Raw genomic sequence first — 18,837 nt, 5'->3', positions numbered from 1 at the left:
CCCCTCCAAGCAGTCAGAGAGTGTTGATTTCATATCGCGACAAAAATAATTGGTATTATCATCAGCAAACAATGCCATCTCAGATGGGAGAATATCTGGAAAATCATTATTGTAAATTAAAAAGAGTATAGGGCCAAGAATACAACCTTGAGGAACCCCTGAAGATACAGAATAAGAAGAAGAGTGCTGTCCATCGAGGACAACTTTTATACTACGATTGGAAAGGAAGGGTTCAATAATCTTAAAGATTTTGCCAGATATACCATAAGAAGAAAGCTTATGAAGAAGACCAGCATGCCAAATTTTATCAAAAGTTTTTGAAATGTCAAAAGCGATGAAAAGCCTTAACCTCTCCACCTTTATCTAATGCACGATAAAACATATCAGTTATTACAGTTAGCAAATCAGTTTTAGAACGAGAAGATCGAAATCCATACTGATGGTCAGAAATTTAGTTATTAGATTCAAGATAAGAAATTAAGTGTTTGTTAATTAAAGACTCAAAAAGCTTGCTCATGATACGAAGAAGACTAATAGGACGGTAGTTAGACAAATCAGATAGCTCTCCAGAATTTTTGAAGATTTGGATGCCGTTTTCCAGCAGGCTGAAACACAAAACTCTGATAAGCACTTGTTTAATAGTTTTGAGAGTATAGACGACAGCTCCGGAGAGCACTTCTGCAAGACAATAGCCGGTATGTTGTCCGGGCCATAAGCTGTAGAAGAGTCTAGGCAGGAACTCACTTTAGATACAGAAGCTGGAGTGATATGAATGTCAAGCAATGGAACAACCTGTTTATTGGCAATACCAGGTAGAACGCAACTAGTGGAATCAAGAGATGATACTGATGAAAAGCTTTTAGCAAACAATTCAGCTTTGTCTTTAGGTGAGATGACAAAGTCTAAGCCATACAAGAGAGGTGGAATTAAAGATTCTCCAGAAGTCATGAGAGCCGAATTTTTGAGATGAGATTTTATGACCTGAGAATAACGGGTTTTGGCATTAGACAAAATCTTTTTATAATGGTTTCTAGCAGTAATAAACAGACGTCTGTTTTCTGAAGAATTGTTTTGCTGATAAATATGGAAGTAACGGTTTCGATTGGCAATCGCAGCAGCACAGTGTGAGGAAAACCATGGAAGAGAGTGAGGCTTGACCTGGAATTGTCGAGAGGGAACAAAAGATTCCATGCTAGCCTGAATCCACGAAGTTATGTAAGAAGTACATTGTCGACAGTTATGTAAGAAGTACATGTCGACAGGAAGACAAAAGATTTCTACTCAAGGGCCATTACGAAGAAAATCACGGAAAGAATCCCAGTCAGTTTTAAGATAGTTGTAAGAGGTACAAAAATGGGGGGATTCAGGTGATGAAGAAGAATAAGATAACAGTTTTAGAGAGATCAAACTGTGATCAGAAGCACCTAAAGGTAAATGTGGAGAAACTGAGCACTGACTAGGATCAGAAACAAGATATAAGTCGAGTAGAGAAGGTAAATGATTCGGGTTGTCTGGAAAGCGAGTTGGAAAGTTGACTATTTGAGTTAGGGATTGAGAAAGGCAAAAGTTGTGGGCTTTAATTCCGGCAGAATCACTGACACTAGAGCCAAGCCATTCAGAGTGGTGAGCATTAAAGTCACCGACAACAACTATATTAGCTGATTGATAAAGAGAGAGGGCTTGGTCAATATGATCAGAAATAACATCAAAAAGAGTGCAGTCTTAAGATAAAGGAGAGCGATATAGAACAAAGAGAAAGACGATAGAGTAAAGGTGCTAAACGAAAGCACATAAAAGAATAGTCTATGGATTCAAACCTAATTTCACGACAAACGGGTGAATTGTTACGAATGTAAATGCCCACGCCAAGCATATGACTATTGGAGTCTTTACAAATTAAAAGAAGATAACCATAAACACTAAGATCACAAGATGAGACAGCTGAACTCAAATTATTCTCACAAAGAGCAAGTAGGTCTGGTGAACTTTGCAAGAGATAAGACTCAACAGAAGAAAAGTTACTTCGAAGAACACGAATATTAGTGAATGATTGGTTTAGAGAACTTGGTGATGTTGATGGTTTTTTTATGTTTTATAGTTTTTAGTACTTTATTCATTTTTAAATTTTATTGAAGAACTTGACTCAAAGCATAGATAGAACTCAAAACACTGTTTAATAGCCCAAGCAAATGCCTCATTACTACTAATACACCCTTGGCTGTAACAAAGGGCTCCAAATGTGGCTTTGGTAATGCACACCAAAAGTACAAACAGGGACACCATCAATGCGCAACATGGCGCTTTTAATGCTTTGATAGAGCTGTACCCTCATTAGGAGATAATAGAATGAGTTGCCTAGTCATAAAAACAGAGACACAAGCAAAACACATGCAATGAGTCAAGAAGATCCAGCATTCCCTAAACTGGAAACAATGTATTAAAAATACATCTGCACCAGCCTAATAGATGAAGAAGGGTTGCGAGGCTGGTTAACAGATAGAATCTGTTTACCCCTTAAGCCTTTGCTTAGGAGGTCTTTTACAAGACAGTAGCCGGATGCATCTAACATCTTCCCAAGATGAGTAGTTTTATCGAGACACCATCTCTAGCTTTTACTCAACCAAGAGCCCCAAGGCAGGGAGTATTTTAAGTCGGAGTTGGCATGGCCTAGCTTTTTAACTGCTTGTAGATTTCATTTGGATTCTTTTGCTGGTAATAAGTATTCCTAAAACAGATTTCAAATCTTGCAGGGTTTTTTCTGTGCTGAGCCGGCTTGTTTATATCAATTATTTTTTCAGATTCAGTTGCCGCATCAAAAAGTGTTTTGAAACGCGAATCTGTGTGCAAAGTTCCAAATATTTGTTTAAGGGTCTAAATGATGGATTCAGCTTTACTAAAGTTGAGTTGACTTCCATAAAATTGAATTCTTGAAATTTTTAGGATGGTAAAATGATTCAAAGATTCAAACTTCAATTTAAAAAAGGTGTCAAAAATCTGGAAAGAAGACTAAAAGACCATTGGCATTTGACAAAGTCAATTTTGTTGGTAAGGTTTTCCAGCCAAACAAAAAGTGATTGTTAATTACTAGTAATCAATACCAGTGATGGTTTGCGCATTATTCGTCTGTTTGGGCAAAAAGGTTTAAAAGATTTTCATTTTGATGTTCGCCTTCGCTTTTATTTTGATCTTTTAGGCTTGAAAACCTTGAGAACCCATTTCAGCACACGTGGCAGCAGCTCCATTAAAGCCGTAGCTTTAGCTTCAACTAAAGTATCGAACCATGATGAGCAAATGACAAGTCTTGGGAATAAAACATAACTTTTTGCAAATCGGACGATGATTGAAAAATTGCAGTTTTTTTTGAAAATATTGATGTAAAGCAACTTTATTAAGAATAAAATTGTAATCATTAACTTGTTCATTGGAAGTAATCATTAATTCAAGCCCCAACTGTACATGCTTTTAGTGTAAATTAATGCATGCTTATAGGGGCGCCAATATGCGGCTATGCCCCGAGCTTTATAAAAGTTCTCGGTGGCCCTGCGTTTATATATATATATATAAATATATATATAAATATATATATATATATATATATATATATATATATATATATATATATATATATATATATATATATATATATATATATATATATATATATATATATACACAGTAGGCGGCCATATTATTAGTTACAGTTTGTTCTTTCACAAAAGCTACAATTAAATATAGATTTTAAATTAATAAACTTGCTTCTACCCTTACATTTTTAAACATTTTAATATCAATAATAGTTTTTTACATTTTTTTAATAAAGTTGTAACATTTGTAAATAATTGTGGCAATTTTTAGCATTGATAAGCTAGAATACGCAAAAACCTACGAAATACGTCTTTTTGCATATTTTTTGCAAAATTATAATTTGCGCGACAATCCATGCGTAATAAATGAAATTTTTGTCAACTGTTTGGTGTTTTTGTGACTCTGACTCGTTTTTATACATCAATGAGTGATTTTAACTAAAGATATTTGAATAAAGATATATCAAACAAAAAAATTTCACTTTTTTTCCTCGGGGGCATTGTAAGAGCAAGACGTGTTTATCAAAAAATTTACAATATGGAAGTTACAACCATAAATATTGAAAATCAATTACCACCAAACTGGAAGAACAAAAAAAAGGTATTCTTAGTGAAACTATCAACCTTTTAAAATAATAGGAAAAGATATTTAGCGATATCATAAGTGCAAATTTAAAAATAATAACAGATCGGTTTGAGAAACTTGAAAACGAGTTCAATAAAAGCAAATCGAAGGTTATAATAGTTGAAAAAGACATCAACGATATAAAGAAAAGTATCAACTTTCAGGAAGAAAATGTCTTTAAAAAAATAACAGAAACTAACAATCTGATGGCCAGGGAAATTAACAATTTAAAAAGATAAAATATTGACCTTGAAAATCGTTCACGCCGTAATAATCTAAGGATTGGTGGCTTAATGAGCTGCCCATGGAATCTTGGAATGACTGCGCAAAGTAAGTTAAAGATCTATTTAGAAACAAACTAGGAATCTCTGAAGACGTAATAATTGAAAGAGCTCACATCATTGGGAAAATAAATTAAGATAAATCTCCTAGAGCTATAATTATTAAACTACTAGACTTTCAAAATAAAAATAAAATCTTAACACTATCAAAAAAACTCAAAGGAACAGGAATATTCATTAATGAAGACTACGCGAACGAAACGATCGAAATAAGAAAAAAGCTTTGGGAAGATGTTAAAAGATTTCGAAAAGAAGGTAAGTTTGTAATTATCAAATACGATAAAATATTCGTCAGAGATTTTTGTAAATAACTTTAAATTTAACAAAGTACTTAATCGAGATTTGTGAAATAGTTCTGTACATTTTTTATTATACTAGCACGTTTTAATTTACCGCACTTTACATAGTGACTAACGAAAACAAAAACAAAACATAAGATTTTGAAACGCTGCGTTGCAACATTTTCAAAACTGCTCTAATATTTTACTAAATGAAACGACTCCGATGCGCAAATTTTTCACAAAAATAATTTTGATTCAAAATGTTTTGAAACAGAAACTTTTAAAATTGAATTGAAACTTTAAAAAATAGTTTTACTGCAATACACATAAATATAAGAAGTATAAATAAAATTTTTGATAAACTAAAACACTTTCTAATAGATTGCAATTACTCATTTAGTATGACTTGCGTAACCGAAACGTGGTGTTCTGATGAATTATTTCAAACGAACTCAAATTTTCAAATTATAAATTTTAAACTAATATATTATGAAAGAAAAACAAACAAAAGGTAGGGGAGGGGGTTGTGAGGGATCCCAACGAATATCCGGAATAATCAAGTGCTTAAAGTAAGACAAGACCTCTCCATCTCTGACACTGATAGCGAAGTCTTTACTATTGAGATAACGGGTAATAAATCATAAAATTTTATAATTTCCACTTGCTTATTATATTTTTCCACTATAGACCTCTGGAAGGTGATATAACTAAATTTTCAATTTTTTTAAATGAAATTTTTCTAAAAATAAATGACAAGAGAAAAAATATTTTCTTTATAGGGGATTTAAATATTAACGGCCTAAACTACAAAGAAAATGCGATTACTAAACTCTTTTTTGATAATCTGTTTCAATTGTGTATCATCAACAAACCAACCCGGGTAGCCCCAACCTCCGCCTCTGCTATAGACAATATATTAATAAATACATTTCTAGAAACCTCTTTAAAAGCAGGAATTATCAAAACCAATATATCAGATCATTTTCCAATTTATTTTTCATTATCTCAAGACTCAAAAACCTCTAACAATCCTAAAACCAAAATTTATAAAGGAAAAATCAATCAGTGTTCTATTAAAAATTTTAAAGACTCGCTATCGGTAATAAATTGGGATGGAGTGTATCAAGAATGTAACTTTGGAAACATAAACTCCGCATACAATTTACTTATAAATATTTTTCGAGATCACTACAATAAACATTTCGCTGTTGAAGAGAAAGAATATAACTAACCCATGGATAACTAACGGGATTGGAAAATCATCAAAACCAAAACAAAAACTCTATATCAAGTATTTAAAAAACAGAAACGAAACAAACTTAACTACATACAAGGCATACAAAAATCTATTTGAAAAAATTAGAAAGAATTCAAAAAATATACATTGTTCAAAACAACTACAAAAAAGAAAAAGAAAAAACCTGGAACATATTGAAAGAAATAATAGGTAAAAGCCATACAAAATCAAATAATTTACCTGATAAAATTATCATCAACGAAACTGCATATATCGATAAAATTCTATCGCTGAAAACTTCAATAGTTTTTTTGCAAACATGGCTTCACAAACATGGCTTCAATAATTCAATGCCCTGATATCTCTTTTGAAACCTATATCACAAACCAACATTTCTGTTGGTTTGTGATATAGGTTTTCAACCGAAATATTTATTTTCTCTGGACTAAACCATGAAGAACTAGAAATAGCAAAAAACTCGCTTTAGACGAATAAAGCCCCTTGGACAGACGACATTTGTAGCTATATAATTGTAAATGTGTTTCTGGTTATAAAGCACTCGATCAATTAAATATTTAAATCTTCAATTATTACAGGATCTGTACCGAATAAACTAAAAATAGCTAAGATAATACCAATATTAAAAACCGGAGATTCTTTTACACAAAATAACTACAAATCTATCTCAGTTTTCCTGTATTTTCAAAACTTTTGGAGAGAGTGATATACAATAAACTGTATAAATATCTAACAAATAACAAAATTCTAAATGAAAAACACTTTGGCTTCCAAAAGCGACAGTCAACCGAACACGCAATTCTTTAACTTATAAATAATATAAACGACTCCTTTGAAAACAAAAAATACGTCCTCGGAGACTTTGTTGATTTGTCTAAGCGTTTGATATAGTAGATCACGCTATCTTAATTAGGAAAAAGAAAAAATATGGGACAAAAAGTGTTGCACTAAACTGGTTCGAAAATTTTTTTACTTGACAATAAACAATGCGTTATTGCTCATGAAAAAAAATTATCAAAGTTATCAAAATAAAATGCGGTGTCCCCCAAGGGACCATTCTTGCACCTCTTTTGTTTTAAACATACATAAACAATCTTCCTTAAGCCTCAAGTAAATTGGATGTCATGATGTTTGCAGACGACACTAATTTATTTTATGCATCCTCATCAATTACAGAACTTTATAAAAGTAAAAATACTGAACTTGAAAAAATAAACAGTTGTTTAAATCTAACAAATTATCGCTAAACACAGAAAAAACCAAATACATTCTTTTTCATTCTAACCTTATAAAATACTTCCGATTTACCTTCGTTAAATATAGATACTAAGGAAATAGAGAGAACCCAAGCAACTAAATTTCTAGGAATACTTATTGATGAAAACATTTCATGGAAATCACATATATTGATGAGAACATCACATGGAAATCACATATAGGAAATCACATATATTAAATACCAAAATATTAAAAAACATTGGTATCCTCTACAAAGGTAGTTCTATACTATCTCTTGATAGTTTAAAGTTCCTATACTTCTCTTTCATAAAAAACTACTATATATACGCTAATGTTGCACGGGCGAGTAGTTATAAAACCAAACTAACCACGCATTATCAAAACAAAAACATGCTGCAAGAATAGTTTTTAATAAGGATAGACCCTCGCATGCTGAGCAAATTTAAAAAAATTTAAAAGTATTAAATGTATATCAAATCAATATACTCCAAAATTTGTTATTAAGCTCAAATATAAATTTGGGCTTGGTCCTTCTCACTTTTCAAAAGACTTCTACCATACCATACTAGAGATACCATACTAGAGGAACGGGAAACTTCAACGTACCTTTTAAAAAAACTAATTTCTCGCGCTTTTCCATTTCGTACCTTGGTCTTTGTCTATATAACAAATTAATGTTTAAAAATACTCAACTGGAAAAATTGAATAACTTAAATACTCTGCAAACGTTATTAAAAGATCTCATTTAAACGCTAACAACTTTATGAATTTTTATTAACCCCAAAACATTTAAAACTATGAATAAAACTAACTTTGTTCCGAAACCAATGTAAACTCTAATAACTCTAAAAACTCTAAATAACTCAAAAAAACAGCAATAGCAAAAAAACAAAAACAAATAATAGGCTTATTTGTCTATTATATATATATTACCTATTTAGCAAATCGTGTACCTACTTATATTTATGTGTATTGAAATAAAATTTAAAAAATTAAAAACTTCTTTTTGTCTGCATTCTTTGTTTTTTGCATTTTGAATTTTTATTTTCATTCTGCCGAAACAGAAAACATTTTTTTTTAAATATTAACTTATTTTAAAATTGAAGTATCCAAAAATATTAGTAACGCCTAGCGGTTTCTTGATGACAAGACCATCGGTCTTCTGCAAGTTTTCCGCGTTCTTTGAAGTAATATTTAATACTTTACAGTTTTATTTTATCTATTTTTTGTATAACGTAACTTTGTGATTTTTTTTTTAATTTTACTTACTCTGAAAAGATTCTATTATGTATTACGAATTTGTAAAGATTAAAGAACAAAAAAACAAAAAACAACAAAAAAAAAATTTCAGTAATATCTGATTCATCGAAACATTCAAATCACTTCCAAAGAAAATTGCAAATTTAGTTGAAGTTTCTGTGATGACATTAAGCAGAATTGAAGGTAGCTTGATAAAAAAATACCTGTACAAAGTGGCAAAGTTGGAAAATGTGGAAGGCCATGCATCACCACCCTGAGTAATGAACGGGCAATTCATGACATTTGTGTTAAAAACCAAAGAAAAAGTACAAAAGCTGTTACTAAAATCATACAAGAAGCCAGTATCAAGATTTCTAACAAAACTACAAGGCGTTGAATAACAGAACTGAGGTTAAAATGCTACAGACCTTCCAGGAAACCTAAGCTTACGCCTGCGATAAAATCAAAATGCTTCACTTAGGCTAAACAACACCAACACATCTCTGCTGAAGATTGGAAAAATGTAAATAAATACTTATTTAACTGTTTATTACAACAGCATCACTGATTAAAACAATTATGTGTGTTTTTATATTATTGTTTTTACTTGTTTTCAGGTGTGTTTCACAGATGAGTCCCAATTTGAAATATTAATGGATAATTCTTCTTTTGCTAGACCAAGGAGAGAAGATAAATACAACCCGGAATGTGTTATGGATTACGCTAAATCAGTGACGAGATATTTAGAGTCTAAAAATGTTGCTGTTTTATCATGGCCTGGCAAATCTTCCAACTTAAATCTAATAGAGAACGCCTGGGAACTTTTAAAGCGGGTAATTGGGCATGATACTAAAACCAACAAAAAAAATTCTCATAGATTTTTTTAGATAGATTTTTTTTTTGTTTGTTCTTTATTACAATATTTATTACAATTTAAATAAACAAAACTTTGTTACAATAATAAAAGTTAACAAGTCAAGATATCGTTAAGAAATAAATATTAAAAATAAATATAAAGAACGCGGATTACTCAAAGAAGACCATCAGGTCTTGTCACAGAGAAACTGACAATTGCTAGTGGATAAAAAACAAACAAAAAAAAATAAATAAAAAAGAATATACATTAAATATATACAAATACTAATACAGATAAGGGATTTTCAAAAACTTTAAAAATCTTAAAGTAGATTAGTATATTATCAGTTGAAAGAATGGGTTTTTTAAGATTTTGTTTAAAAGAATCAAAATTACATTCTTGAGAAAAATCTTTAGAAGTATTTAGAACTATACTATTCCATAAACATGGTCCGCGAAATGAAATTAAAAATTTTCCAAAATTAGTTTGAGAAAATGGTTGCCGAATTAAATTATCGTTCCTTAAAATATATTTATTTCTATCTCTTTGTAAATACAAGTTACGAAAAGAAACGGGTGATAGGTGGGTCTTATATTTGTACATAAAACAAAGAATAATAAAAACATTTAACTCATATATATTAAGTGCTTTCATATCATATAAAAGAGGCTTAGCGTGAGCAAAAGGGTCCTTGAAATTTATAAGGCGTGCTACATGTTTCTGTTGCCGATAGAGAGGTTTAAATTTAGTTTCTTATTTTGTATAAAATGCCTATACTCTTCGAAATTTTATTGCACAAGTTAGCAATGTGGCTTTTGCAATTAAGATTTTCATCGATATATACGCCTAAAAACCTTGTCACTAGAACTCTTTTAATAACTATGTTATCGATAAAAAGAAAGGGTAAGTTGCTAGGCAGGTAAGGATGAAAAAGAATCCATTTAGTTTTATCAATATTTAATGACAGTTTGTTTAATCTAAACCATTCAGAAATTTTGGCTAGTTTAATGTTCATGTTGCTAAAAAGTGTAAAAATGTTGTTATGAGAAAGAAATAAGTTAGAATCATCAGCAAACATAATTGTCATTAGGTTAGAAGCTTTTGGTAGATCATTAATATATATTAGAAAAAGGAGGAGTCCTAATATGAATCCTTGAGGAACTCTACATGAAATATTTAACAAATTAGATGATACGTTATCATCTGCATAAACAAATTGTTTCCGATTATTTAGGTAACTTTTAAGCCAAATTAATATATTTCCAGTAATTCCGTACCACTCCAACTTTTTAAAAAGAACTTTGTGATCAATAGTATCAAAAGCTTTTGCCAAGTCAATGAAAACACCTAAAGTAAATTGAGAATTTTCAAATGAGTCAGATATATTTCTTGTAAATTGTAAAATGGCATGTTCAGTGGAATGGTTCTTTTGAAATCCATATTGATTGCTGTATAATAAATTGTTTATAGTGAGATGATTATAAAGAGTATATCTTTTAAAACATCAAACGAACTTATTATAATGTTGCCGTTAATACCATCAGGGCCTACTGCTTTATTAGATCTCAACATTTTAAATGCGATTTCAAACTCTTCAAAAGATAATTCAAAAGAGTTCAAGTAAGAGTTTAGAGGGAAACATAGATCAATCATTAAGCTGTTTGCTATAGGAATGTTTTTTGCAAGATTTGATCCTACAGACACAAAATATTTATGAAACTCTTCAGTAATTTGTGTTTTATCATATAAAAATTCATTATTATGTTTAACCATGTTTGGCAAAGGGTGAGATGTACTTTTTTTGCTGCCTGTAATTTCTTTTATTATAAACTAAGTGCGCTTAAAATTTAATTTATATTTATCTAGTAAATTTAAATAATTTTTTTTTTGTTTTTTTTTGAGGCTTTCAAAAAGTTTAGCGTAATTTTTATATATAATTTTATTTTCATTTGTTTTACATTTTAAGTAATTAATGTATAATTTTTGTTTAATTTTTGAAGACTTACGCAAACCCTTTGTAATTTAATACTTTTAGCTTTGAGATTTAAATTAACTTCAGGGAAATTAGTGTCTTAAATATCATAGAAACTTTTAAAAAAGGAGTTATAAACTAAGTTTGTATTATCAGAGGCATTAATAAAGTTCCAATCAATTAAAGATAATTGTTCTTTAAAAGATTCAAGGTTTTTATTTGTAAAAGTTCGCTTTTTGAAAACTCGTTTTTCATGAGGAAGTAATTTATTATTATATATTTATAGAAAAGAAAACAGGAAAATGATCAGATATTTCATTTTTAACTATGCCTTTTTTTAAGGATACGTTAAAAACATCAGTGGTTAAATTACTATCAATTAAAGAAGCACTTGATTGAGTAATTCTTAGTTTGCTAATCAAAGGAATCGCACTATTTTCGAGAATGCCATTATAAAACTTTTTAATGTTATTATTGACGTGGTATTGAAAACAATCTAAATTCAGATCACCCAATAAGTAGATAAATTTATTTTCGCGGTTACTTTTTTTAATAACGTCATTACATAAAAACGAATTAAAATTTTTAATTTCACTTGAAGGTGGGCGATAACAGCAACTTAGAATTTTATTTTTTTATTTACTGGTTAAAATTTCAATCGTTAAAACCTCTTTAGCAGCATCAGTGATGCTATGTCATGCCAGGTAAAATATTGTAAGTTATTTTTAACATAAATAAGAATGCCTCCGCCACGCTTGTTTGTTTTACATTAAAACCCAGCAGTTCAAAATTGGTAAAAGAATTTACGTCATCCGAACTGCACCATGTTTCTGTTAAGCAGATCAAAAAGATTACTAGTTTCTTCAATAATTTACTAACGATTTCAAAATTTTTTTCTTAATATCGAATATTAATGTGAATTGTATTAATATTACTTTGATCAAGAAATTCTTTAATTTCATGAGTATAAAAGTAGTTGCATTTATTTTGCAAAACATCAGAATCAGTTTAATAATTAAGATCAGTATCAGATTCCTCGTCTATTAAGAAATCATTAGTTCAAAATAAATCATAAAAACTAGACTCAAAATTTAAGGTTTTATTAGAATCCATTTAATTTTTGTTTTTTTATATTCAAAATGAGATAAAAGAATTTCTTTTATAAATCCCGTATGATTAATTTGTTATATACAACTTTAGCGTACTTACCCTTTGCCCTTAAATCTTTTGCCTCATTCAGGAGTTTTTTCCGCAATTCCAGCGTATGATCACTATAATCTTCATTTATGTAAACCTTTTGAGTCCACGATTTTATCGTCGTATATTTTCTTAATACCGTGGCTTTGTCTTTGTAGTTAAGAAATCTTACTACGATTGATCTATTTTTTCTATTATTTTCAGGTAATTTTTTGCCAACTCGATGCGCCCTTTCAATTTCAAAGTTTCCGTGTAGTTGAAGTTAATTATTTAAAAACTCCCTTACTTTATTTTCACTGTCTTCCCAACTTTCATTTTCAATTTCTTCAATCCCGCAGAATCTTAAGTTGTTGCGTCGACTTCTGTCTTCAAGTTCTGCCAATTTGCTTATCATTTTAGAATTTTCATTTTCATTTATCAATGATGTTTTTGATGTTTGATGATCAGCGACTATTTTATCATAATTATTACTCACAAATTCAACAGCTTTATTAAGTTCGCGAAATTCCTTTTTTAGTTCCTTGTTCTCGTCAATTACTGAGTTTAATTTGTTTTCAAGTTTTTCAATTCTATCATTAAACTTCTTCATAATAGTATTTTCATGAGTTTCCAAAATATCTTTTAACTGTGCAGATGTAAAATTTTTAGTAGCCATTTTGAACTTATTATTTTTTTGATAACCAGTAAGTAAAAAAAAAAAACACGTCCGCTCGCGGTGAATGCTATTAGCTTATGATATATACTCACAAAATAATCCCTGGCATAATGATCAGGAATTAAAAGCAAATGTAAAGAGTTGCATCTAAAGTATGCCAAGAAGGATGCAAGCAGTAGTTGATGCAAAAGGCGCCCCAACGAAATACTAAAAAGTATTTTGTATTATAAGTTTTTTAAATAAATGCTTAAAAATAGTAACATCAAGGACGTGGTGACACCTGAAAAACAGGCACAAATTTACAGAAGAGGGGCCCAGTGAAGTACTTTTAACGAGAGACAAACGATCAAGGGAAATTATATTTATACCATAAAAAGTTTTTTATGGATACAAAATATTACATAACTTATTTGTATCAGCATAGTTCTCATTATGTCTGAATGCGTCAAATTCCACATTTTCTCATGTTCCACTGAAACACAATTCCCAACATGCTCTGATGTCAAACGATTTGCTAGACGAGTTTTGACAAGTTTTAGTTTGCCGAAAACTCTCTCACACTGCTGAATTTGTTGGAATTGTACTAAATATCTTGTATAGAACTGCAACAGAAGGGAATACAGCATCTAACACAGTCTTCAGCATAAAATTGCAAATGGTGAGGAAAGAAGGCAAAGTTTTATTATTCTTCTCAGTTGCCATTCTGTAGATCTCTGTAGATCTCACAAAATCATCCTTTTCAGCAGTGAATCCATTTAAATCAAACCAATTTTTAATTTTTCAAGCACTGATTGATTTTTTTCTTGTGAATTAGAGTTATGAATATTATGAATAATATCTTCACTTATATTTTTCAATAAAAAGATGTCTATGTTTTCTAAAATTTCCGCTGTGAAGAAAATTTGTCAACAAGAACTGCAGTTGCTGAACCCACTACAGTATAAAACACTTCTGCTACCCACTCATATTTAGCCTGAGTAAGCCGTTTATCTTCTGTTTTATCAAAGTCCATTCGTTTTTTTCTGCGAGTCCTTTTCTCAACAAATATTTGCTGTTCAAGCTAAGCTTTAGTTGCAATTTTAACAGCAGATAAAATTGCAACTAAAGCACTGTCCCTTAGTATTTGAAGCTTTTCCAGTGATACATCGACAGACATTATAGCAATGGAAAAATCAAGTTTTATTTACAAATTAAATTTTATTTAGGGGACCCAAGATAATAAAAATTTCTTTGAAGAGACATAAAGTCACAATTGTTTCAAATGACTGAAATCGGGATAAAACACCTTGTGCTTCACTTCGAATATTCATTTTAAATTCCATGTTAATTGACATTTGTTTGTTCGTTCCTTTTTTTTCCCTTCGTTTCACCTAAAACGTATATAAATATAAAATTAAAAATATGTCCTATGATAGGGTGTTGGTTTCTTTCGTTTGAGTTATAACTACTAACGGTCCATGGGATTTATAAATAGTAGTACTATTTATAAATTCCTTGGACCGATTGGGAGTGGACTAATGCAAATTGAGTAGTAGTGAATGAAGTAATAACAAAAATTCATTAAACACAAAATTTATTTATCAAACATATATTAACTATATTTATCAATGCATAGCAAATAAATTCATGCATTTTATATATTTATTGTTTTGAACTTTTCAATACCAATTTTCTTTTTTTTCTGTTAATTTTTTGGTTAATTTTATCACATAAAAAGGAGACATCGTTTAATCGTTCGTCACTACAAATGCTTGTTTTTGGTATTCTTTTCGTTTAGCAATACGTCTGCCTTAACCTTCTTCTGTTTCAGCCGCCCTTGCCTTGACATATTGTTCTCTTCGTTTTTTAGCAGGGATGCTCGTTGTTTAGCTGATTCATTTGCTCTAGCTCGAAATTTTCGTTCTCTTTTTCGAGCAAGACAACCTAATCGATTGACTTTAGTTTCCAACTTTTTTTTTTTTATTTAGCTTTCTTCTATATAATTCTACGTTGATAAGATATTTTTTTTTTTTTTACTTATTTACTTCAAAAACTTTAATTATTATTTTTAATTACTATTTATAAGTATTACTTATTTTTTTATTGTATAAAATCTATCAATTTCAGGTCAACGTTTTTTGTTATTATTATTCAACGGCGATTTTATTTATTTATGCTAAATGTTTGTTGTTTTTTATAAGTTTTGTTTTTTATTTGTTATTTATTACTTTTCTTAACGATTCCCTTTATTTACCCTAAACTAAAGTTTAGCGTATTTTTTTTTTAATATTACCGCTGACCTAGTGTTTGTTTTGCGCAGACACCAAACAGACCAACTAACAAACAAACCGACGTGAAAGCAAGTTAAATAAAAAGTTGTAAAAAATTCCCTGATAGAATCTTAGAGTACTAAAATAAACTTTTTCTCTTTGAGGATTGGGGGCCCAGTTTCTTTTTGTGTCCCCAGTTTCCTGAGCCATAATCAGGGCCCAGTACAAGTCCTCGTACCCTCGTACTGGGCCACCACATCCCTGATATATATATATATATATATATATATATATATATATATATATATATATATATATATACATATATATATATATATATATATTCTTGAATGTAGACATCATGTATAAGAGTATGTAAATTATTATTTTATAAACATCAATTAATACGAGTTTCTCTCGATACTAAATTTATTTTATTTTTATTAAAGAAATTTTCGCTGGATTGCGTCTTCTGCTTTAAATTTTTTTTTTTTGTTTTATTTGTTTTTTTGTATCTTATTTTTAAAACGGCAGTTTTATTTTATGTCAATTTCTGACGTAAGTGCGCCATAAATGGCGTCCAAAATTTTGTTGACACATATTGACCCTCGTCTAAATTGATACCGTTTTGTTGAGGGGCACCATGGTGGTATTGTATTTCGAGTGCCTCACGAACTTTACAATCAAACTTTTTAGCATCAACTTTTAAAGTTCTGCAACTGTCCCAGTTAATTTGTTGTGAACAATGTCTCATGTGTGTAGCTAATGCAGATCGTTCTTTTTTATTTCCTATTGTATTGTTTTTGTGTTGCTGCATGCGTGTTTTTATTTGCATTTTTGTTTCACCTATATACTTTTTGTTACAATGACGTTTAATAAGGTAGACTCCTGGGTGGCTGTTCATTTGTAGTTTAGATTTATTTCTTGATGTTAATATTGCTTCTAGGTTCGGGTTTGATTTAAAGACCGTTTTATATCCTGCCTTCCTAAACACCTTACGTAATTTGGGAGACAATATTGGTACCCAAGGTAATTAAATTGTTGGATATGTACTGGTGATGTTTTCATTGTTTTTAGTAGTCACTAGTGATTTTTTGTTCTTTCGTTTTATTTCTTTTATGATTTTTATGAGATTAGATTGTTTGTAGCCATTTTCGACAAATACTTGAATAAGGAATTTCAGTTCATTTTGTATATGTTTTTGACTGCATACATTAAATGCTTTATGTACAAAGCCCTTGAATATTCCATTTAAAATTTGTGGGTCATGGTTTGATGTTGCCTTAACTTGAATGTTAGTAATTGCATTTTTTCTGTGTATTTTAAATTCATATTTACCACTTTTGTTATTTATTATGGATATGTCTGGAAAGTTTAGTGTTTTTTTGTCATTTTCAAATTCGATAGTATATTGTATTTTTGGATGCTGTTGATTAAGTATTGTCTTAAATTGCTCAGCATGGGCAACGTTAGGGACTCTAGCATGACTGTCATCTACGTATCTATAAAATGACCTTAAATCAATAATTGGGTTGTTTTTCATAAGATAGTCAATTAAGAAGTGCCCTTGTGTTTTTTGGTGCTCTCTGATAAAGACTTAAAAAATAATTGTAATTCGTCAACTTATTCTTGCTGTTAACTTGTCCTGGTCTCCCCTATAGGGTTTTTTATAAATCTATTTTTCTTATAATTATTTTCATTATTTACACTTAAATAGTAGTTTGGCATATAAATCAATTGAATTTAAAAATCTTTAAAAACGGTAATAATCGTTTGAAACTAAAAACATGATAACAGATTAAAAAAAATTAAAAAAAAAAAATTTTAATAACATAAAAAAAAAAAAAAAATTAAATAATTGAAAGAATTTTATTTGCAGATAGAAAAAGATTAAATTTTCTGACGAACACATTACAAACAGTTTAAATTTTCTGACGTACATATTAGAAACAAACAAAACTGCTGTCATAAAAGTAATCTGTGAATACTTTAAAAAAAAACAAGATTTAATATAATATATTATCCATAGGGGAACCTGTAGTACCTTTTACCACGTTGTACCTTTGGTCACTCTACTATGCCGGCTTAGTATTATTTTTTAAATTAACGTGAAGTGCCGTTTGAAATAATAGTCATTGAAGACTCTTCTTACCGTAAAACATCATACTTGGGATAGATGATATCGATCCCCAAGTAATAATAGTTTTGGATCTTAAAAAGTAAATATTTGCGTTAATTTTATTCTGATTTTAAAAATGTGATACATTGTTGTTTAATTCATCTACGACATTATAAACATTACCCAACATCATTTTTGTGTTATAGAAAAGATTGGATGATTATGTCTGACCGTAAATGGGGATTAAGACGATAATTGTTAAAGAAACCCATCTCGTGTACCTTTGACCAACAAAAACTAAAGAAAATAGGTGACTTTATCTAAATAGTTATAATAACTGATTTTATTTTACTAATAATATTATTAGTAATACTATTATTAGTAATACTATTAGTAATACTGAGTATCGTAACTTCGATACACAAGTCTTTGCAAGATTGTAAGGATTGAGTTTCTAACTTTTTTTAGACAATTAGGATTGATTAAAAAATAGTTAGATTTGTTTTTTTATTGATATAAGGTAGGCTAGAAGTTGCTATATAATATATAACAAGCTAAAATAATAAAGAGATTGAAATATTGCATGATTTTTTAATAATAACATTTTGGTCAAAAGAACGTATCGGTTTGAATGGTTTAAATTTACTTAATAGACTAGGCAAAAAAACGCCTTAAAGCAAAAAGTGGTCAAAGGTACAACAGGTTACTCTCTCTCTCTCTCTCTCTCTCTCTCTCTCTCTCTCTCTCTCTCTCTCTCTCTCTCTCTCTCTCTGACGACATCTCAAAAGAAATTTTATCGGTTGTTAGAAGTACTAAATCAGAAACAACTATAAGAGCACTCGTTTGCGATTGAACCAATGTTAATTGTAGTAAAAAGTAATGGCATAATCCGAAAAATTGAACAATATCTATAAAGACCACTTTAATGGTTAGTTTGTATGCTGCATACAAATAAATTGCCTTTGAGAAATCTGATAGAAATTATTGGTGGGAAATCTACTGGTTCAAGAACTTACAAAGGATAATTAGCAGGCGTGATGGAATTTGATCCTCAACATAAATCTATAATTGATTTTTCTCCTGTATCAGATTGCGTTGCTGAGGCTAATGAGACTGTAATGAGTGATCTGAGTACAGATCAGATTTACCTGCTTAAAATATGTCTGTTAATTCAACGTGGTTACATCGCCAGTAACAATTACATTGAATACTTGCAAACTGCTCA

Source organism: Hydra vulgaris, chromosome 09 (assembly GCF_038396675.1).
Source record: "Hydra vulgaris chromosome 09, alternate assembly HydraT2T_AEP".
In the NCBI taxonomy this organism is placed as follows: Eukaryota; Metazoa; Cnidaria; class Hydrozoa; order Anthoathecata; family Hydridae; genus Hydra; species Hydra vulgaris.
The sequence above is the reverse complement of the archived record's forward strand: the minus strand, read 5'-3'. Positions refer to the sequence as shown.